Source organism: Acipenser ruthenus, chromosome 21 (assembly GCF_902713425.1).
Source record: "Acipenser ruthenus chromosome 21, fAciRut3.2 maternal haplotype, whole genome shotgun sequence".
NCBI lineage: Eukaryota > Metazoa > Chordata > Actinopteri > Acipenseriformes > Acipenseridae > Acipenser > Acipenser ruthenus.
In genome coordinates, this window is record NC_081209.1 from 23,836,121 (window position 1) to 23,860,237 (window position 24,117).

Consider the following 24,117-nt stretch of genomic DNA (forward strand, 5'->3'; position numbering starts at 1 on the left):
GTGAATGGTGAGAGGAAACCAAACCTGCAGCGTTGGGGTAGAATAAAGCACCCCCAATGTGTGGTATTTAAAGACAGGGTCCTTCTGCACATTTTTGACTGTAGTTTGGTAGTATCGTTTTGTGTTGTTTACGGTACTACAAATATGGAGAAGCTTCTCTTATGCACACAGAATAAGAAAAGAGAAGAGAGTCAAGACTGCCTTACTGCAAGGAAACTACATTTTGATAAAGAAACAGGAGGCTGTGTGACAACAAGGATAGAACTGAGTGGTTGAACCAAGTATACTGGTTTACAATATCCAAACTCCTTTGATGATTACTTCACTGTGCGACCCTTTCCCTCACCTTTCCTCGTGTACCTGCTGTAAAACTGTATCAATTGGGCTTTCATAGGTTAATAGTTTCTGGACAAACAAACCTATTAAAAATGTGTTTATAAATAAAATGGATGTGGGCATATAATTAAGGAAAAGGAAAATAGCCTGAATAAGACTTAACAATCCATAAAAAATAGAAAGAAAGTGTGTACTCGTATACAATTATTTCCATACCACAGCTACCTCACCGTTTTAAAAAAAGAACTTTTTTCCCCCATAGATTTGTAGAATATAAAAACACCATAATATTCAATCATGTGACCTAGCGTGTGTTTCCAAAACACCCAGCCCTTCTAACCTTCAGAACAGTTGTGAAAGGTTAGGCTACCTGTTACTGTAGTTCTTCGGATTGCTCCTGGTAGCTTTAATGAGCTGCACTGTTTCCTGCTTTGCACGTCAACAAGGTGCATGTAAAGGACTGACCATTGTATATTATTTTCCATCCTAAACAAGAACAGAAAAACCTAAACTGTTGATTTTTACACGCGGACACAAAAAACATATGACATTAAGTGCTATTCTGTGTTCCAGGAACAACTAAACATCGATTTTCCAAACCATTATTTACTGTATCACATTTCTACTGCATAACAAAACCATGTAATCCCTTTTTACCCTGCTGGGAAGAATGATTTAGAGCTGTCTGAACCATTCAAACAAGTAAAAAAAAATCCATACGGTTTGCCCATTCCCTGTGTAGTACTTAGGCACTACATTTTGATGTATATCTTGCATTTTCTATGTTTTACATTTCAAACATAATCCTGCACATGGCTGCTATTGATGAAATGGTCAGAGATCCCTCAGGTCAAACCAGTGCTGCCCTGGCAGACCATGATGCTCACAGCCTATTAACACTGTTATGATATCATTTAAAATGATGATACAATTTGCCTACTGTAGCCTGATTATATCCCTCATACACCTCACGCATGGCAGTCGTGAAATCAGAATTTGTTTCAAGGCTACAGTGCTTGAGAATACTAAAGATGATTCATCATTCAATTGAAACGCTGATTTCAATGGTAAGGCTTCCCACTCCCATCCGAACATAAAAACAAGCAGCTGGCGTTCGGCTCTCCAGAGATCCTTCTGCTGTTCAAAAGCCACCGTCTCTGAAAAGCCTTTTGCAAAGAAGCCATTTTCACAGGATACCAATCAAATAGTCATTTGTGACAGCTGTGGATTTTCGATTTTTTTTCTCCAAACGAACAGGTTTCATAGTCCAGAGCTGATATACTAAGAACACAGGCCATGTTTAGACGCGGTCTTAAGAAGGCCTTGCTGTCACACTTACATGAAATCATGGCATCAGAGGACACTATTCCCTCTAGATTTTAGGCTTATTTGTTTATGTGGAGACGCCTTTAAAAGGAATATCTTTGAAGATTGTAGCCTCAGAATTTCACCACATCTCCAATAATCTCTAGAAATGGATGTGTAGTCTGGCTTCAGGGGTGATTCGTTAGGTGACAACTAGAAAGAAAATATACGTGAATTGAATCTGTAATTGAACTTGTGGATGTTAATGCACAAAGACCTTGAGTGGAGGTCTCTGAAATGTTGCTGCACTGGGAATACATGGTGTTCATGTCTGTGTCGCAGTTTCATTTTGGATGGCTGACAAGGGAGCCTGAAAAGACAGCGGCCCACGTCATTGTGCCTTTGCAGTTATGCAACTGTCCTCTTAGTAATTCAAAGAGGAGGCTTCTTTGAGGATGCACACTAGGATGCAAGGTGAACTGTGCTGAATTCCAAACTGCCTGCAGTCACGTCACTATGCTCAGTTACTTCAACTGAGGGATCCCTTTAATGCTTGAGAATTTGGGGGACAATAATACATCAAATAAATGTTTGCTACATTAGTTTATATAATTTGGATCATTTTAATTGTGAGGTTTATACAGATGTAGCTTGACGAATACCGTGTCTGATCGACCGTGTTGCGGGGCTAAAAGAAACTAGTAAAATTCTTTAACAAATGTTTCGACTAGAAGGTTTTTTCAATGTCCGCCATGGTGAAATGAGTTCAAATAATAAAATAACGTATCAATAAAATCTAACTATCATGTAAGTGTTTTTCCACAACCTTCTGAAAGGAAACTCACCCTTCATAAACACTTCTAAAGATATTAACTATGGACCTTTTTTTTCCATGTTTCCTGTTTTAGATTTGCAGGCAGAAGAGTAGTATTGTATTTTGTGGCTGTTCCTTATTTGCATAATTCCAATGTCAGTTTGTCTCCTCTTAGGCACAGACCACAGGATTACTGCAGTCTATTAACATGATTTACCCCCCCCCCCCCCTCCCCCTCCCCCACTCAGAATAGATGGATTACCTGGAAGTGTTGCCATTTCCTTGAACTCTTTAAACAGACTGATAGGCTTAGCCCCTCCACATCTGATCATGTGGACTACAGTCCCAGCACAGTAACACAAGAGCAGCCTGCAAACATGTTGGAGGGGAACCAGGAGCAAATGCTCTCCCTGCCAAGCAAGGCAATTCCGTGTCTGAAATTCCAGTATTGGACAGGAATCATTTTATATAAGGTTCATTTGATTTAGTTACACTGATGACATTAAAAAAAATGTAATCTCACAAAATTACCAAATAATTGTAGTTGTTTAGTTTGTCATGCCACAGATTTAATTTGGCTTTCTAAATTGTAAGTACACCTCTCGGTATACAGTAGCTAAACCTGAGGCCTGTGAAATATATTATTTTACTTAATACTGAATTATTTGTACTGCTAATGAGAGCACTGAGCAGCATATCATGTAGCACATACTGAATATTAAAAATGAATAAGTGACTTGGAAAGCTGCAGAAACAAAAGAGGCTTGGTGATTGAAGATTATTGTATTTCAGCCTGAGGACACATGGACATGAAAGTGGATTGCACTTGTGGAACGAGGCTGGCTCAGAGGCTCAGGCTCAGAGCAGGGAGTGTTTGAAGGCTATATGGACAGACGTGCACATTAGATTGACTCCTCTATCATATTCTATATGTCACTGAAATGTGGTTAGAGAGCTGGCAGCACCCATGACCTCAGAATCTTGCTTTACGGGCCAAGCTCTTGCCTAGAGGAGAAAGCACCCCCTATTGAAAAACCATGACAGACAAACTTTGACTGCGTAGTGTTAATATTGAATACTCTGCTTAATGCACTTTCTTTCAATCAGTGAATGGTGGTTACTTGGTGACTAGCATACAAAACAGGATGCATTTCCTAAATTGCTTTTACATCAGGTTTTCCCTGAGCATGACAAAATGACAGCTGTGTTCAATTACAAGCCTGAACGAGGCTCTGCATTGTTCATACAGGTTGTTCCTTTTATCAACAAGCACTGTGAAACATCACTTTCCAGTCACCTCACAATACCTGACACCTTTTGTGCTGTATTTGTTTTTTTTTGTGACTGGCCTTTGCAGGTGAACATATTGTTGTAACAAAGATGTTCAGAGCTGATGAATGCCAACTGAGATATTGCTGAAACAACTCTGGTCACAGTAAAATGCAATGGCATGACTCTTACTATCCTGTTGTCAGCTAAATACATCTTTCTATATGTGACATCGTGAACCAGGGGAAGGGCCTTTAAAATCCTGGGCCCTGTGCCAGATTACAGCTCACCCCCTGATCTCAGTGCTAGTGAGGATTTATGACACTTTAAATCTGGGGCCCATTTTTGATGTATTAAAAGGGCCCCCTGGATAATCAGAAGTGTCATTTCAAGAGAGACTTTGTTGCAAGCTAAATTACTCATTATTGTTCCTTGTGGGAGAAGCTTGTCTTCTCCGATGGGTTACGCCTGGTCACACTGCTGGGGTTGTTGAGCTTTGGAAGGTTCTGGCTTTGTGTCTGTCTGTGTTATTCTTGTTTGAATGATCAGAGAACATAAGAACATAAGAAAGGTTACAAACGAGAGGAGGCCATTCAGCCCATCTTGCTCGTTTGGTTGTTAGTAGCTTATTGATCCCAGAATCTCATCAAGCAGCTTCTTGAAGGATCCCAGGGTGTCAGCTTCAACAACATTACTGGGGAGCTGGTTCCAGACCCTCACAATTCTCTGTGTAAAAAAGTGCCTCCCGTTTTCTGTTTTGAATGCCCCTTTATTTAATCTCCATTTGTGACCCCTGGTCCTTGTTTCTTTTTTCAGGTCGAAAAAGTCCCCTGGGTCGACATTGTCTATACCTTTTAGAATTTTGAATGCTTGAATCAGATCACACGTAGGGGCTGAAGGACACTGGCTAGGATCCAGTTTTGATGAGGAAGCTGCTATCGCTATTGTGACTTTATAAAGGAATACCAAAAAAATGTGTTGCAATGCTGTGCGATTAAAATTGCCCAAAACATCAATTATCTTTCTTATTATTTTATTATTAGAGGCACCTTAGTACAAATATTATCTTGGGCCTGTGGGAATTAAATACACACATTCAGAAAATAGAATAGAATGATTTATCAACTGAATCTGATTCTTTACAATATAGATTTATTTGGGGCACATAATGAAAGTAGCAGGACTATGAGTAACAATGTGTTATTTTAGCATGTATGCTGTACGTCACCGAGTCTGCTTCCTGTCTGTAAAGTGCTCCACTAGCAGGATTGAGTGGTGATGTATTAACGAAAAGCATGATGGCGCCCTCTTGTGGAACAAAGTAGACTGTACTACAAAACGATGTATTCCACAGCCTTGTAAGGTTCAGATTCCGATCAGTTTGAACGCATGTATTCATTCACAATATAATTAATCAATTACATGTGTTATACATTAATTCAGAATGTCGTATTAGAGTGCAACAAGGACTGCTGAAAACACTTTTGCTGTAATGTTAGACAGTCAATCAGTCAGTAGGACAAATCTTTTGGCAAATGCCTTCATCAGTTTTATGTATACATTAGGAAAGATATCCAGCCCCTCCATGTGAAAATGAGTTGTAAATACCACTAGATCAGATGAAAATGTCTGTGTGACTGGAGAGGTACACGTACACCAGTGTGAAAAGGTCAAGGCATTACCAAGCATTTCTCTGCTTGATTAAGATATGTTATATGAAACTCATGTAAATGATGTCTGTAGCCTCCCTTTCATATGCTGACAAAGGCTGCTGGCTTGTGAGTCCTGTTTCTTATTACCATTTTGGTTACATCACTGTTTGGCATCCTCATCTGCACCTGGTTTACGTGCCTGTTGTGGACAGGGTTCTGAATCCTTTGATCCCCAGTATACTAGGGTTGAGAAATAGACCTTAAGACTTGTAGAACTCCCATAGATTGTGTTCATTGTTGAAAGACTACACCAGGTTCTGTGATTACTGTTGGCATTGGTCTGTTCTGGCAGTCACTGTCAGTGACCCCAACACTGTGCACAGCACTCAGACTCATCCCATACATTCTCCAGGATGTCAAGATCCTTTCTGAACAGAGGCAGCTCTGTCAATGGTTGTGTTATCATTAGGAAGAATCTGTCTCCCTCAACGGCAAATGTTACTGTCATTGTTTCATCAGATAGATGCAGGCTTATTTCCTGTCATAACATGCGCACCCGGGTAGAGATGTCTGCATTTAAAGTGACTCTACTTTTTAAGACAGACCTACAAGGGTGAAGTGTTAAAATAAATATTAGTTAAACAACTAGTATGAAAATGCTTGAGTATGTCTGTGTAAGCTATACTGAAATGGGGATAGGTAAGTCAGTGCATTACAAGGACATCGCACTTTGGCTGTGTGCTGAGAACATCTTGTGTGTGCATCGAGAACATCTTGTGATACTTTTGTTTCCTTTTAAGATGAATATACGTTCTGCTGCACACACACACGCTGGTTTGTCTTGTTTGTGCATTGCTATAAAAGCTGTACTTTGTAAATACGAGTCAGAGAAGCATTAACAGATTGCCTGTGAACTGTTGTCTCTCCAGAATTTTGCTTAATAAAACTGCAACTTCGTATCAACTCTCAGAGAATCTTTATTTAAAATTTGGTCCCTACTAGGGTTATTAAACAGAATACCAGTCTGGAAGTAGACTAATTAAATAAATAAATAAATAAATAAATAAATAAATAAATAAATAATAATTCCTTAGTATTGTTCACGTGAGACACTGTTCCAGTGCTTGCCTCAGTCTGTAAGTTGTGTGGCCCTTCATCTCCTATTAGTTGGCCAGTATTGAATTTCAACCTGATTCCAATGTGCAATAACTGGTCTCACCTGCAGGAGGCACCAAAAGCTCAAATTAAGTTTTAATATTATTATTTTTTTATTTACCAGACGCTTTTATCCAAGGCGACTTACAGAGACTAGGGTGTGTGAGCTATGCATCAGCTGCAGAGTCACTTACAATTACATCTCACCCGAAAAACAGAGCACAAGGAGGTTAAGTGACTTGCTCAGGGTCACACAATGAGTCAGTGGTTGAGGTGGAATTTGAACCAGGGACCTCCTGATTACAAACCCTTGTCTTTAACCACTGGACCACTTTAATGTTGTATTGCTCTTGCATTGAGTCATTGACAGCGCATCAGTATGTTGCATACAGTAATGATCCATGGTTTTATATGTTTTGTTTAATGTAAGTTTTTTTCAAGTGACTGAGGGCATTGACACTGGAGGCTGAAGCTTCACAGCAGCTTCAGAGCAGACAAGCAGTGTGAGCCTCCCCATGCTCAGTGGAGTAGCCAGGATTTAGTTTTGGGGATGGATGGAGATTTTTTTTAATGATGGGTAATAACACTGGCAAAGCATGAATCATAGCATGGGGGGTGGGGAGGGGCTGGTCATGGATCGAGATTTTTCCACATGGCTAATATTTTTTATTGTCCACATAGTTGTATCAATTATTTTGGGGGGGGGGGGGGGGGGGGGGGGTTCAAACCCCTAAAACCACCCCCTAGCTACGTCACTGCCCATGCTGCCCCCTACAGGTGACAGAACCCTGCTCTGGACTTGCCTTTCATGGGGACAGTTCATATTTAATTTAATTTAATGGTTAAGTCCACCTGTCTATAAAAGTAGTCTGTTTGACTGGAACTACAATGAAGGAAAATGTGAAACTTGAATACACTACAGCTACTTGTGCTATATTGATAGACAAATTACATTTATCATGACATCATGTTCTTCAAAACTTTTATTATTTATGGGTTTTCCAAAATATCGTTTCTGGTTACCTTTGCTTGAAGTAGGTCAGTAATGTTAATGCCCTTCTGTTGATTTCAAATCATATAGATAGTAGATACGATATCATTAACTGACAGCAATTTTACACACGCATTCCATCCATTTTCAACAATGATGATGGAAAATGTCAGTTAGAATCAAGAAACAACATATTTGAGAGAAATAACATGTTAATATTTAGTATTGTTTGGTTTTAGTTTCTAACATGTATTCTTTTTTTTAAAAAAAGCACCCCTGCATACTCAGTCATTACTCATTTAATACCCTGTAAAGATTTTCCTTATCACAGCTACCTTTAAATGTTGCCTGCAGAGCTCAGTGTATATGTGATTCTACACTGTGCAGTATAGTTTCCTGATTCAAATTTGCATTGTTATCAGATGAAACTCGCTTGAATCTCAATTTCATTATTATTCAAATTTTCCACTTATTGAAGCAACTTCTCTTTTCTGACATCTGTTCTTTTAATATAAAAGGGTATTAAAATGTTCCACTGCATAGTAGCCTAGGATGTCATGTGTCTTTATATTTAAAAAAAGTACCTACCAGGTGCTGTACTCTCTTAAAATATTTCTATTTACATCCAATGACAATGTCTAGACCTATATATTTTGGGGGGTTTAATAAACACTTGAAGATAAAAGCTTGTTTGGGGTGTCACTCTTGCTAACATGTAATTATTTTGATGTTTGTTTTGAATGTTTTTACCTTCATGGAAATGCTTCCTTTCAATACTTGCTTCAGTGTTTCGTATTCTGAAACAGTTTGTTCTGAAGCTGGGTTTTGCGGCTCACCGCAGGGTTATCTCAGGTGTCCTGTTCTGAACAGGACGGTTCTGATTTGAGTCACAATCAAGACTGATATCATAAAAGAAAAAAAAAACTGAGATGTGTGGTAACATGAAAACCTGGACTGAAAAGGCTCTGGTTTTGGTATTTCTGATTTAGGGCCACAGCAAATCTTATCATCAAATTATCATCATACTTACCGTTTATAACTTCAGATACTCCTAGTAATTTTTTGTCAGTGGCCCCATTTACCTACACAATCTAATCGGATTCAGACTGCCTGTTTAAGGAATTGGTTTCAAAATCCTACATGTAATGGTTGACCTGTTTTGCTAATTTTGGCAATATGTTTTTTTTTTGTTTGTTTTCTTTGTGAATTTATTGTCAGTCTTTAATCTAATGAGGTTTTGAACCTGAAACTGCATGGATGAAAAAGTATGACAATACCTTTAAGAACCTCTAGGCCATGGGGTTCTATTTCAAGATCAGGGCTGAGGTTCATTAGACACATGACTGTAGGTGCATTCTCCTGTATAGTATCGGCAAGCAGTTTCAGTTAAATACTTGACATTTTATTGCGTCAAGCTGAATCTTTGTTTTCTTTAAGTTCCAGCAACAATTCCCTGTACTGTACATAGCACAGTATTCAACATGTCTTTCAAACTGAGGCCTTCAGTCATGACGTTTCCAGAGCCTGAGGAAAGCATTACATTCCCAGGACCAGGAACAAAATACTTCTGCTTCTAGATGCTCCAAGGGGCATCAAAGAGGAAATCATTTACACACATTTGATATCTCAGGTTTTGAACAGTAAGTGATGCCAGGAAGATTACATCATTATGATAGGAATCTGCCAGAAGGTAACAATAAACTTCCAATATTAACTGACAATAGGGGTTACTTGCATGAACCGATGCTTGTCTTACAGTAAGAAACGGGCCATTGACTATTCAGCTGGGATAAAGATGCAGGGCCATTTCAAGTTGAGGTACTTTCTAACTTCTGGGGGGATTCCAGACGCAGTTTCAGTACTTTAAAAAAGGAAGTAGTCGAGGCTGTTTCTCATTCTTCACTAAAATAGTTTCTTAAAAGACATGCACCATTTCATTATATTGTAGATTGCACACTTCATGTATTTAGGTGAAGTTTAAAATGAAATACAAGAGGATTTTGTTTTTGATGCTTATTTAATAAAGGACCATGGGTTTCATTCAACTGACAACATTCGTTTTTTTTACAGAGAGAGCTGAAAGGAATGTGTGTGAGGTATTCAGTTTGCAGTTGGAAACAATTGACTATAAAGTAGAGAAAGTGACCAACAATGGACAACAAAACTCTCAGCTACTGGAATTATATCTAACCCCATTTTCATTTCTCTGGCTCTTGATGCAATTGTTATCCCCTTAAACTTTTATCTACACTTATTGAGTAAGTTGGATAAAAATAAGTTTTATAAATGTTTTAAACATTTCTCTTACTATTTTATGAATGGTTCTGGCTTCTGCTCTGATTGATTTTACCCTGATTTGAACTTATTACATGAATAGCCTTTCTCTTTCCATTCACGCCATGTGACAGCATGACCTTTCACCTATTCTCTCTCTCTATATATGTAGAGTAAGCAGTGTTGGCAAAGGGGAACGGTCATACTGTCACATGATTTGAATAGAATGAGGATGGCGGAACTTAGGATTCTCCAAAAAAGCTCAAAGCAAGATAATGGCAAATTTAGAAAAAAAATGGTAATAACTCAGCATTGATGCAAAAGAACCCCGCCACTCAGAGTAATTGCGGACACCATCAAATAAATAAAGGAAGACAAGAGAATGATACCGACTACCAGTATTCAGTGGAAGGGTCTTCCTAATAATGCCTTAATAAGGAAGTTACAGTTTCGAATGATACTGGATTTGAAAGTGACATTGGAGAACACAGATGAAAAGTCTTCCTTTATTTTAGAATGATATTAACCACATCAGACCATCTAATTAAAATACAGCAATGAGGGATTATCACAAGCTCTATTGAATGTAAGGGCTAGTTAAATCTTCAGTCATATATAAATGACTAGCTGGTGCCCAGATGTTGTCAGCTCTGGGTGGTAGCTCCAGCAAGCAGAGGTATTTGCTCTTTTCAGATCCTGTCTGGTGACTTAAAAATAACTTTGCTTACCAGAACAGACATGGCAATTACTTGTCTGGCTTTCAGTCCTCTGAATGTTGTAGCCATTTCCGAACAGAAAGGGGAAATGCACACTCTTGTTGTATGTACTGTTGCTGTTAGAATAGATGCTTTTTGTATCAAGATAGGCCATTAGTATATTTCACATTCCAAATCATATTTCTTCTATTTAATGCATCTTATGAAACAGAATGCATTTATAAGTGAAATCTTTGACGTGCACAGTTTAATTTAAAGGCACTGGGTTATTTTGAAATGGTAGCGTACCACACTGGCTTGCTGGTGTTTTACTTTGGCTGTTACTAACCTTGAAACCAAAAGCCGTTCATGTTTAATCAATAACATTAGGTCACATTGTGTTCAAAGCCTGAAGGAGATTTGTTTTTTTCCATTGCACCATCCCATTGTGATTCACCCCAGAGTCATTTATAGGCCTCTCTATTAAAATCTCTAAACCCAATAAAGACATCCCAGTGAATTAAATGATTAAAGGCAGCAATAGATATCAACATTAAGTTGTGTTGAAAATGTGTTTATAATTAAATAACACTATTACTCCTGGCTCTCTATGGGAGGGACAAGTTCACCCCCAAAGCTTAAACCACAGAGACCACTTCTGAACTCAAACCACTGATATCACTGATAAAAGCAACTCATTGAGACATTAGATTCTCCTATACTTTTCTTGTAGTAATACTGCAACCCTTGAAATGTGCCTATGGTATATATTTTTCAAAATGTCAAAAGAATTTTGAGGACAGCATGAATATTCTCAACACTGACCATACCACAAAAGTACATTGGAAGCAGTTTAGCCACTCGGCAGTACATTAGCCAATCAGTAGTAGACAGTAATGTGCCTTTTTTTTTTACCCAGTTAAAAAAAAAAAAAACAAGCCTGGCATTGTATTACACATTACATAGCAGCTAACAAAACAAAAGCTGTTCCCAGTGAATATATATTTCAAACGCTTTCCAAAAGAAAGCTCTGATTACAAGATCTTCAAATACTTCAGGGCTGAGAGAGCTCGATGTTAAAACATCTTCAACTATCATTTTACACTAAACGCTTGACCCTGTTTTTGTGTTATTGTTCTATTAAAGAACAACTCCCTTGATGGTTTTCTCTGCAGCTGAACCTCCCTAGTCAAAACACCAGGGTGAGAGAGCCTGTGTGGGAGTTGAACTGCAGTGCCACCCCCAGTATCAGCTGCTTTCATGTGGTTTAGAAATATGAAGAGCCGGAGTTTCTACAATGAATCACATGACAGTCATGAACTTTGTTCTGATCTATGGATTGTGAAAAATGTATGTGATAGCCATTCAAATCCTTTATTTCCTCAGAAACCACTGCTGTGGAATACTCTACCTTTAAAATAGCAGCTCTTTATGGGTTTTGAACAAAGGCCGCTTTTTTTTTTGCAGGGGAGCCGCTGTTTGGGAAAATCAAATGCTGTTGATCTTTCTTCAAATTCCAGGTCAACTATTATTATTTTATTATTATTATTATTATTATTATTATTATTATTATTATTATTATTATTATTGCACCGTGTAACATTTTTTTTTTTTTTTTTGGTTCCTGGGTAGTAAGTGTTATTTCCTAATTGCTTATGCCTCAAAAGTATAGAAAATGGCTATTATTCCCCACAAACTTTGCTTTTGTGACCAGCACAGTGATATTTTGAAATTTACCTATTTTCCAGAACATTCCAGATAGATTCAGTGCTGAGTAAACTTGGAGTAACTTCTAGAACTTTCCAGTAATATAAATAGTAGTATAAATACAGGGGCCTTAAGCCCACCAGTTCAGTTTAGTTCCAGCTGCCTAAGTGGATACATATCTGCATTTTTCTGAGATGGCATCAAGGTCATAGGAGACTTCAAAATGGTGGCATTCCTGATGGGTCTCCAAGGCGGTTTTACCAAGTTTCCCTGCTATCTTTGCCTTTGGGACAGCAGGGACAGCAGGGACACCAAGGCGCACTACCACAGGTGGGACTGGCCACAGCGGACCAAGTTCTCTGTGGAGAGGAACAACGTCAAGTGGGAGCCACTGGTGGACCCCCGGAAGGTGCTGATGCCACCACTGCACATCAAATTGGGCCTTATGAAACAATTTGTCAGAGCTCTAGATAAGGAGTCGGCAGCCTTCAAGTACCTTCAAGACTTCTTCCCTAAGCTGTCTGAGGCAAAGGTCAAAGCCGGTGTCTTCATCGGACCACAGATAAAGAAGATCCTGGAGTGCAGTGAATTCCCCAAGAAGCTCACTAGTAAGAAGAAAGCGGCTTGGAACAGCTTTGTCGCAGTGGTTTGGGGCTTCCTGGGCAATCACAAGGCCGAAAACTATGTGGAGCTGGTTGAGACTCTGGTGAAGAACTACGGCACAATGGGCTGTAGGATGTCCCTCAAAGTCCATATCCTTGATGCTCATCTTGATAAATTCAAGGAGAACATGGGAGCGTACTCGGAGGAGCAAGGCGAGCGCTTCCACCAGGATATACTGGACAGTATAACGAGAACATGATGGGAGACTACATTTGGGGGCTGATTCGTGAAAGTGATTTACAGTATAATCGTAAATCTCGAAAAACTACTCACTTCTAAATCTTTTGTAGTCATTACTTTAGTATAAATACATGTTAATTTGGATTCATATGTTGTTTTATTCTGACTTTATGTGAATGAAAAGACACAAATTCGCCCGTTTTCTCATTGGAAATAGGTAAATTTCAAAATATCACTGTCCTGGTCACAAAAGCAAAGTTTGTGGGGAATAATAGCCATTTTCTATACTTTTGAGGCATAAGCAATTAGGAAATAACACTTACTACCCAGGGACAAAAATTGTGTTACATAGTGTTATTATTTCAATTTTTAAATGAATTACCATTGGGTTTTTTTTTTTTTTTTTTTTTAAACCCAGGTATTCAGATAAGAACTTACTCCTGCCACCCATCCCCTGATAGAAAATATCTCAGATCTGCCCAACTGAGGTGAAACATTTAAATGAGGTCTAATTTTATATTTATAATACTGCTAGAAATTCACAAAGCCATTTACTTTCTGGAAAGAGAATGTTACAAAACTAACAATGAACAACTTAAGAATCCATAAAAGCCATTGAATTTCATTGTCGTTCATTCCCTCTTATAAAGGTTTACCACAGTGTATTTGCACAGAATTTGAACAGTTTCCCCATGCTTTTCCCATGTTTTATACTATGCATTTACCATAGTTCACCCTAGTTTGCCTTGTTTATTATTATACTTTACCATGCTTTCATTATGCCTTATTTCACTTTGCTATGCTTTTACTAAGGGTCACTTCAATAGCGGTTTTTCTCCTTTCAGAAAAAAAAATGATTAATGCTTTTAGAATTTCATCCAATTATGTTTTATTGACAACTTGGAGCCTTTTACTAATTAAAATCTATATCACCTGGTATTTGCTTTGGGAAAAAAACTGCTGCTGTTGCTGAGCGAAGTGGTTTTGTGAAGAGGCTAATGGTCATCCAACTTTTATTAAAAAAGGAGGTTTGCCTTTCTCAGGTGTTGCCAAACCACTAATCCAGGTGTTTATACAATCTTGAAAAACATTGAAATGCACCAATGACTACACGTCCCTTATGGACTAAATGATGTAAGGCAAGTCGTTCTTGAGCAGGCTTGTTTTAAACACTGCACTGCACACCCTATTAGTATCCTAATAGCAAGTCTGATTTTCCAGACAAAGCCCCTGCATGACTCTGTGTCCTGCAGTAACCTTATAACACAGGCACAGAACAGCTGACTCTGCCTCCATACACATACTATTTAATTTCTAAATTGCCAATCAGTTAGGAAAAAAGAGAGAGATTAACATTGTTCCTGAAGCAGTGCATGTCAGCACTAATGTCCAGCCAGTCCTTTTAACATCTTATTGAAGTAGATTTAAAAATTCAATGTTAAATTCCCATCTATTCAGTAATCTCTTTAATCCATTCCAGCCATGTGTTTCCATCCACCCCACATAAACAAACAAAAAAAAAATAGTACAGTTGTTTTCTTCACATTAATCTTAATGGGTAAAGCATTAGAAAACCTCACCACAAAAACAATGTAAATAATAATCCTTAATCTGCATTTTCATTTTCACATAGCATACATTGAAAATTAACAGGACATCCAGATTGGTTTGGCATATTGGACCTTAATCTTTAGTTCAGTCGGTGGTAATCCCTGTCTGTTGGGTTATTAAAATCATACAGTATGTATGGCTTTCTAGAAATGAGTAAACACTTCAGATCTTGGGGTGAAATTGCTTCCCTTTGTCATCGTTTACCTGATTTGAATGGAATTTCTACTTGGAGTGGATTCAATCCACCACGACGGCACATGATTTATTCCAGTTCTATGGCAGCATCAAATACATCTGTTCATAAATGAAGGGGTTATTGAGTGTCTATTGTTTATACAAGTAGTTGGCATTTTCTGAAACTTAATACTATAGTGGTGTGTTTGAATCAAGCCTTCTAATGTCTGCTATAAAACTAAGGTAACACTATATTTTTAGATTGAGTTTATTGCACAACATGGTGACAAATGTCATTGGTTTGGCTGAATTGATACTGAAACTGCATTGGTTCCAAAATCCTGGACAACAAGTCTTAAATATGAAGCCTTCCCTGCCTGAACATGTGAAAGAATGTCCTTGGCTATTCTAACAGAGTCTATTAAAGGCATGATCGTTGTTTTGAGATATCTCTGACTCATATTTCTGTGGTGTGACGATAAATAAATACAAGACGGACAATAGTAATGGAAGTAAAACAATGATTATACAATTCGGATAATTATAATAACATGTTTCTATTGGCAGGGCCAGTGTTCGATTCACAAGGAGCTATGGGAACTTCATTTTTTTTTCATCAGGGATTCCCACAGTATTGCAACATCACCTCTGTGAATGCTTACAAATATCATAAAATAGAAAGGGAAAGGAAAATAAAAGTAATTGAAAAATGACTTACTCTTTAAGTTACTCATTCACAACTTCAAGCAGTCATCAAACATCATAGATTATGAGGTAGAACTTGTAACTAGCACCAAATATAGAAAATAACAAAACCAAAGACTAATTCTCAGATAAAATGAATATGACAAGCAGTCTGAAGTCACACCTGTTTCTCCTTCACTGTGAGATGTTTTTTTTTTTTTTTTTTGCTGATTCTAACAGCGGAGCACAGTTTCTGGAAAATATTTCTCTCTTGCAGATCTTGTGACAACTGCTTTGTATTAATTCATGCAAGGAAACAGTGCAGGCAAGCATTTCAAACGTGAAAAGCGCTGACAGTGGAAAAGTAAAGAAAGAACTGGTGAGTACAAGCAAGTTGTTGACAGCAAAAGGCTGGTGGAGATCAAGACTGCAGGGCCAATCACCTGACAGTCACTATAAAGACAGTAAGGACAGGTCATATGAGGGTGACTGCCCTGTATCGCTGCTAGGAAATGTTTATACACCATAATCCTCTGAGCATATTTACTTGTTTCCACAGAGATTTATTTTTTTCATGCTGGAGTTTAAAGAGGATCTACCTGAAAAATGACCTAATATACTTTACATAGTGTTTTAAGTCTGTTGAAATTTTTATATAGGTTCCAAAATGTTTAAATGTGGAATGGGAGCTCTGTTTCTTGCAATATCCCTTTCTGTTGTTTTCAGTCTTTCTGCCTGATAGAAAGAGATCCACACTGGCTCTAATGTAGCGAATCAAGATGAAAATGAACACTGACGTTGTTTATCAAGTTATGTGGTAACCATGTTTTCATTGCTCAGTACCATGAGTGAAGAAATGAAACCTAACAGAAGACTTGCTTAGAACCTCTCCTCTAACCAAGATCAATTTCATTGGGCCTCTGCATGACTGCCGTCATTAGTGTCCCCCGGAAACCTCATGTTTATGTCTTTGTTGATCAGTAGTCTGACTCTGTAGGTAGTCCATCTCTTCCAGTACGTCACAAGATTCTACAGTACAACCACTTTAGTTATTGATGGCATCAGTAGCTTGTTTTATTTCAGCAGCAACTTACTTAGCCCTTCCAGGGTAAAAAATAACCCCATATCCACCTGTCCCAGACATGTCGTCTCCTGTAGAGGCAAGTTGTCCACATGTATAAGTGATGTCATGGCAAAGCAAGTCTTCTGTTTCACTTTCTCAGTCATGGTTGTGAGGGGGGGGGGGGGTCTTTGTCAGCATTTCTCATCATTCTGACTCACATATTCTGGAAAGATGTTGTATATGAAAAAGGTTGGTGTATTGTTTCATGAGTAATTCCTCTATATTTAAGGAGGTTGTTACCTTATTCAAAATAAGAACTCTAACAGTATAACACAATTCTGGGTTACACATTGAGTCAGTCAGTGGTAGAGATGGGAGTGGAACCGGTGACAAGCCCTGGACTTTAACCACTGGACCACACTACCTAATCTTTTTCTTCTTCTAGTTGTGCTTGAACATTGTAGACATCCATTAACAGGACAGCATGGTACCCCCTGGTATGTCCATTAAAAACTCCAAGGACCAGTTATTGAGTCTATTTAACCTCCTCCAGCCTTACTCCTCTTGTCAAAATCCCCATAGCCCACATTCTTGTCATACTCCCCTGCCAGATTTGGACACAATCCAAACTCCCCTGGTGGAGTAGCCCACTCCTGATCTACACAATGCTGTGCTATTTGAGTTTGCAATACAGTCCCAGAAGATGGGTTGATTTCTGACCACACCAAGACGAGCATTACATCATCTTTTTCAGTCACAGTTTTTTTATGCTGAAAGTGTCCCAGGATTAGACATCTGTTTTTTCATTTCTTTGCTTGATGTAAATTCTCTTCTTGTTTTACTAAATGATATACACATTTGAATAATAAAAAAAACTAATTTGAATAATACAAATACAATAACCCTTTGTCCTACAAAGTGGTCCAGACAACACTTTTGAAAGTGTTGATCTGTTCAAGAACTCTATTCATGTTTATTGTATGTTTCTCATTTAAAAAATATTGATTTATTTTTGGAAAAAAAAAATGAAAAAAAGGAAACAATTTATTTCGTGTTTGACCCATTTTGGTATATTTTTCTGTGTTGGTTTTGTATTATACAATATAGAGTTAAAACCCAAGCATGGCTGACCAGTAGGAGTATGCCATATTTGTGTTAAAACTGATGCTTCTTTAGTCTGATTGCATCTTTCCAGTGCGTCTTAAATGTCAGAGCTAAAGATCATGAAGGCTGATAGACCAGATATGAGATCATAAAAGGGCAGCTTGCACTGGCTTGACTGAGATAAACGACATGTCTTAATACAATTGTTAAAACTGTGAAACAGACTCCTTAGCTGTTCAGCAGCTACCCATTTCAGTTCTCATTTATTTCTCAGTATATGATATTTACCTGTTTTAACAAGGACTGCTTCTTTTTTTCATACTATATATGTAAACAGACACTTAGCCAAATTAATGTTTTTGTGAATAGGATGGTGGTCTAATGATAAAATACAATGGCAGGCAGTTATTTTGATAAGTTGAATATTGTGGCCTTTAAGCAGAAATTCAAAACATCAATTCAAAGTGTATACACACGCTTATTATTCTCCAAACAGTTTGAAAGCTGCACAAAGCCCTTCAATTATAAGTGTAATCTACAGATAGATAGACTGAAAAACACTTGGGTAAAACAAACAAAAAGAATAAAAGAAATAAAAAGTGCTGCATCAGCTTGTAAAGCAATCCATAAAAAAGAAAGGAGGACAAGCCAAACTGCTAAAGCTGCAGCAAAAATGAATGACGTTTTTGTTTCACAAAACTTTATCACAGTCATTTCTGTGAAATTTACAGGAAACAGACTGAATGGAGGCCTGACCTTTGGCAACGTCAGTGCCTGTTGCTATGCAGTGTGATCCTTGTTTTTTTTTTAGCTTTTGAAAAATAAGGGGCCCCTCACTTTTCATACAGCTGCATCCCCCCTTCAAATATTGAAGCCACTCTTTAAGTGAGGGCAGCGTGGTGCAAACCATTTTGCTTTTTTTTTGTGAATGGGGCTGATTACAGTAACAGATTGGCTTTATATAGAACCGCATCTAGACCCCGTTGAAAAAGTTTACAACAGCATTTTTGCATGTTATTTTTGCAGTTTTATCTTGCTTTTCATGTAGTTATAATGTGTATTTACCATAGTTTACCCTGGTTTGCCATGTTTATTAATATGTGTTACTATACCTCACTATTCTTTACAATGCTTACCTGTGCTTTACCGTGCTTTCACTATGCTTTATTACACTTTGCTATTACACTTTGCTGGCCTACTCTGTATTACTCTTCTTGCTATTAAAAATGAATAGTTTACACTAATATATTAATAATTTACTAGGCAGGAGCAATGGCTGTGTCAGGGGACCTCGACCCTCCAGAGCTGCAGTAGAGGTGTTGGAGGGGTGTAGGTAGTAAAAAACATACCAAAGTGAATGCTCAGACTGGGTATAAATATTGGCACCAATTAATGAAGTAGAAAAGATCGCTGACTTTTCAATGGATAAAGTATTCTCTCACAGGTACTATAAGTTTTAGAAATAACTGAATACAAATGGTATACTGTATGTCTGTGTCTGTTAAGCATAATTACACTGACCCTTTTAAAAGAAGACGCTTTAGATAGATAATGCTCTGGGTTTCTGCCAACCACTTGTTTCCTGATGTTGATCAGTATATCATTGCTTATCAGTATATTACTGGAGTGCAACTCTCTCAAGTCTGTTGATGAGCAGATTATTTCTGCTCATCAACAGAGATTGGCATTGCTTAAGATCTTGTTGCAAACTTAACTTTGCACTTCAAGTGGAGTTTGCATTTACTTACCAAAAGCAGCTGTTAGACATTATCACAGGATGTAGATCAGATGTGCTGTTAATCTGAATTCTAAGAATTTGTAAAGCTAGAGGAAGCTGCAAAGCCAAAGCCTTTCTTAACAACTCTCTCTTGTTTTACGACTGTGAGGCAGCCAGTATGCTGAAATCATGAAGCTACACAACTTAAAGATATGGCACAAGGGTAATGGGCTGTTGGGTGAAAACAAACCCCACCTCCCTCTCACCTAGCATGGCCCCCCTTACATTGGAGTCTTTATTATTCAAAGGCTGAAAGGAGATAGAAAATAAAGACAACCCCATTCAGGTGATGTTTAAAACAAAAGCACCTTTTTGTCTAATTGATACAGTGATTTTGACATTTGAATTATTTTATCCACGGCCCACATACTGTATGTAAAACACTAATGATGGAGGCAAAAACCCCATTCAGTGGTACAGCCCCAGCTGACTCATATTGAACCTGTTATCACTCTGGAAACCACATCACCCATATATTAAAAATGATAATAAATGAAGAGAGCTCTGCGTTGACATGCAGGGTGGAATCCCGTGATATATATTGCCAAAACATTTCACGCTTATAGTCTAATAACATCGATAGGGTAATTTTCCACTGTTGTTTCTAGGTGACTAATTTTCAGTTTTTTTGCTGATCTACCAATTGCATTTCGCAGGTTGGCCACAAGAAACGAATGAGACCTTGCACTGTTGTGTATTTCTCATGTCACTCCCTGATTGGTTAATAAGTCCTCCAGGTATGAAGATCTTTGGAACTAAGACATTGCTCTGAACATGTGCAGTGGAAAACTGTCAAGGGTCTATCTCCATCATGACAGTTTATAATTAGAAAGAGCTTGAGTCTTGGCCTCCATCCATGGCTGAAACAGTTTGCTTTCTTTAAGGACGCGGTGCACTGAGTTCCCTGCTGGAGACCAGAATTTATATTGCTGTTCCTACCATCAATGTGTCAGAAGCATGTAACATTGCCATTCAGAGACAATAGTGTGTGTGTGTGCGTGTGAATGTGTTGTCAATGTTCAACAGTTCCATTATTTGCATATACAGGAATCCAGAACAAGGAGGGTTTGTTAGATTGTATCTCTAAGAGAAAAAAGTCACCTATATATATGAGAAAATGGACTAAACTTAATATAAGTGAATGTAGTTTATTTTTTGTTTGACTAATATATAATTTATGACTCACGATCCACATCTTTATCAATCCAGTTATGTTTTCCTGTTTATCCAAAACCCCATTTAGTATGTGACAGTTTACCATGTTTATGCTATCCTTTAGCTCATAGGCAGTGCGTGAGTCTTTTGTTTTGGGAGGCTATTCCATACCCAACAGTAAGATACACACACACACACATATATAATTAAGACTTGCATCATTTGTTTGTATTACTCTGTTGCTAGTGAATCTGAATACTAAATTTAATTAATTGTGCTGAGTTTGAAAAATAGACAAATAAAACGGTGGTGCATGAAAACAGACAGTATGCTATGAAAATATTTGTTCTGTAAAATCAGATTCAGATCAAGCTGTTTGTATAGATAACAGCAATTCGAATACATCTAGAAATTGTGAAGAGGATGTTCCAGGCAAGGGAATGAGCGAAAATGATTCTGTTTTCGTCTGCTGCCTCCTGCTGCGGTATGGGGGGCTCAGATCAGTGGGAAGAATGGACGTTAAACCAGCCAAACATTGTCTCCTTGAACGACATTGAAATGCAACTAAATTCTGTATCTGTACTACAGTGTTGATTTTGATACCCCAGCTACCCTAGCGGTCTGGCGGTTGAGCAGTAGGAAAAGGATAAATATGCCGCTTTGCTCGCTTGCGGGAAAAAAACAAATGACCTTCTTCTCTCACAAATATTTTTTGTGTTGAGTCGGAACAATTTCTTGGGAGGGTTTGGGCAATTTATTTTGGCTTAGCCTCCCCAAGCCTCTTATACGCACCGCCTATGCTTTAGCTTGTTTTTTTTTACCAGGCTTTACCATTACTTACCTATGCTTTGACAAGTTAGCTTTTACCACTGTATAGCACAGTAAACTCTGATAAGCTGAATGTCAGCTCATTAAAACTCTTCCCTCTTCCTAACTTCTTTATTGTAAGATGACCTTTAAACAAGGACATAACCCTAAATGTCATCAAGTAAGTGGATAAAACATCATTAGATACGATACAGACTTTCATGAAGACAGATTTCTTTTTTTCAGAGCTGTATTTGAATGCTGTCAGCAAACCAATGACTTTTGGCTCCTACACAATGGAATCTTTTCAAGATGAATATATCTGATGCATTTAAATGTCAGTATATCAAATTAAGTTGTTATTAATAACAAAGAATAATAAGCTCCAGAGTTTTATAAAGATATGTTAACGCAGCGAGCACCCATTATTATTTTAAGAAACTGGGCCTTATTAACACACATTCCTCTTTAAATAATCAAAACAGATTGGAAAAAAACAAAAACAAAAACAAAAACATTTAAATACCAACAGGGCCCAATAAGTGGTTCCTGGAATCTTCTTTAGCTGCATGAGAAAAATAACCATGGGATGTGAATGCTGGAATCAAGTCACAGGTCTTCTTGTGACTCATTTGACACATGCTGTATAACACACACTTCCATGGAAAAACAATTATTTTATTAACCATTTTTAGATGTTGAACAATTATCATTTTAAATGTTCTAATTAAATGAACCAGTTTGGACTGTATGATCCTGTAAGTTGTTCAATTTTAGTTTAACCAAAGTTTATTTATAGTATGGTATGTATAGTACTGTTCTGATTGACAACGAATTGGTTCATTCTTCTTCTTCTTCTTCTTCTTCTTCTTCTTCTTCTTCTTCTTCTTAATATATATATTATTGTACTGCTGCTATCAGTAAAGGAGTAGAGTTCGAGACCTTATTTTTTAAACAGCTTTAATGGATTTTTAAACACTTTTAAACACACCTTTTTTTAAACACTTTTATTTGTCTTTTTTATTTAAAGAACATGCTACAGTTAACCTTATTATGAGTCATGTCTTGAGTTAAGTTCTTAACATACAATTCATTACAGTTACGATTGATTTCAATTACCGCAAGCCTTACCTACAAAGAACACACGAAACAGCCCTCTTACGTGGTAATAGGTAGTCCTGTAACACATATACAGATATTTCACAATCACAGCATGGATCTGCAATGTCACAATGAGTTACAGAAAACTGTGACCTGATGAAGTACTTGTACTGATAAACACATATGAATTACCAGTTGCTAATTTAAAATGGCTTGCGTGGTTCAAGATAAAGTTCTGATGTTGTGAGGGCTCCTTGTTATTGAATTGTGCTAATTGTTTAAATCATTCAGAACTATTTTTAACTTGCGGTTTACCAAAGCCTGTAATGTGATTTGGGGTTTCTATGGTTGGCTGTTCTTGCTCTGAACAAAGCTTTAACTGCACGTGCTGGCTCTATTTGGATGATACCATCTGAATCACAGTGGACTATCTGTGGTGCAGAACAAGAGCAAGACTTGTCAAGATCTTAACCCTGCTTTCATCCTCTAAACCCTCATGACACATCACACATTACAATACACTAGAAAAATGGATTAGAAGCTAATGGTTTCGAAATTATTAATAGGAATATCCAGTGTCCCTATGAGGGGTGGACATTTAGAATAAAAGGATATTTGACTACTTGGAGCGCTACGAGTTTCAATGTGCTTATTCTATGTCACAATAAAAGGCATCAGTACAATTACATACCGTATCATCTCGAGTTCTGAAAAACTTGCCAGTGTGAGGCTTAAATAAACTTGATGTTTCATGTGTCACTTGACCAGAGAATTAACCCGTTAACTTCCACAATCACGTCCCTTCAGCTACATCCAAAAATGTTTCTGCTTTAAAAAAAACATACATGCACCGATGGCTTCAATAGTCTTAATGGATGCTCTTCCTCTAATTCCAAAGTGCATTATCTTCTGATCTACACATTTTCTTATAATTACAATTCTTCTTCTTTTCCACTTTCATACTGAGCATTTTAAAAATGAATTCATTGTTGATTCATATTGAATTATGAAATTACCAGGTTGTAACTTTCTAGTCATACAAGTTCTATTGTTATTAGCAACCCTTCCGATGACAGTTCTGTCCAAATGCATACTCCTGTACAACAGTTACCCATCACCCAGTGCCACATTTCAACAGCCCTGCCTATTCTTGACTACTGTTCAACTGGAATGAAGATGAATAACATTCCAATGGTCAACAGAGTTACAATCTTATTGTATTGTAAAGAGAATTCACCAGCTTTTAGACATTTGGTTTATGCATCCCTGGAGTTAAAGTTTTATTTTTGACACCACGTCACACTGTGACGATCTCCCATATGGCTTAAGATCAGACATATCCCTTAATTATAACCACCACATTAACTTTGTACAGTTCAAGATCAAACGCATAAGTTCCCATTGTTATTTTGCAAAGGTGTGGTATACATAGCACAAAGCATACCTTCTAGCCCTACTGTTTGATAACACAGTAAAACATGACCAGCATTGTAAGGAATTTTTAAAGCATAACTATTCGTTTACATGCATAGACTAGCTTTTTTCATGTACAGTTCCAAGTACCAGGAATAGCTTACAAGCCAAAGGCTAGGGTAATGAG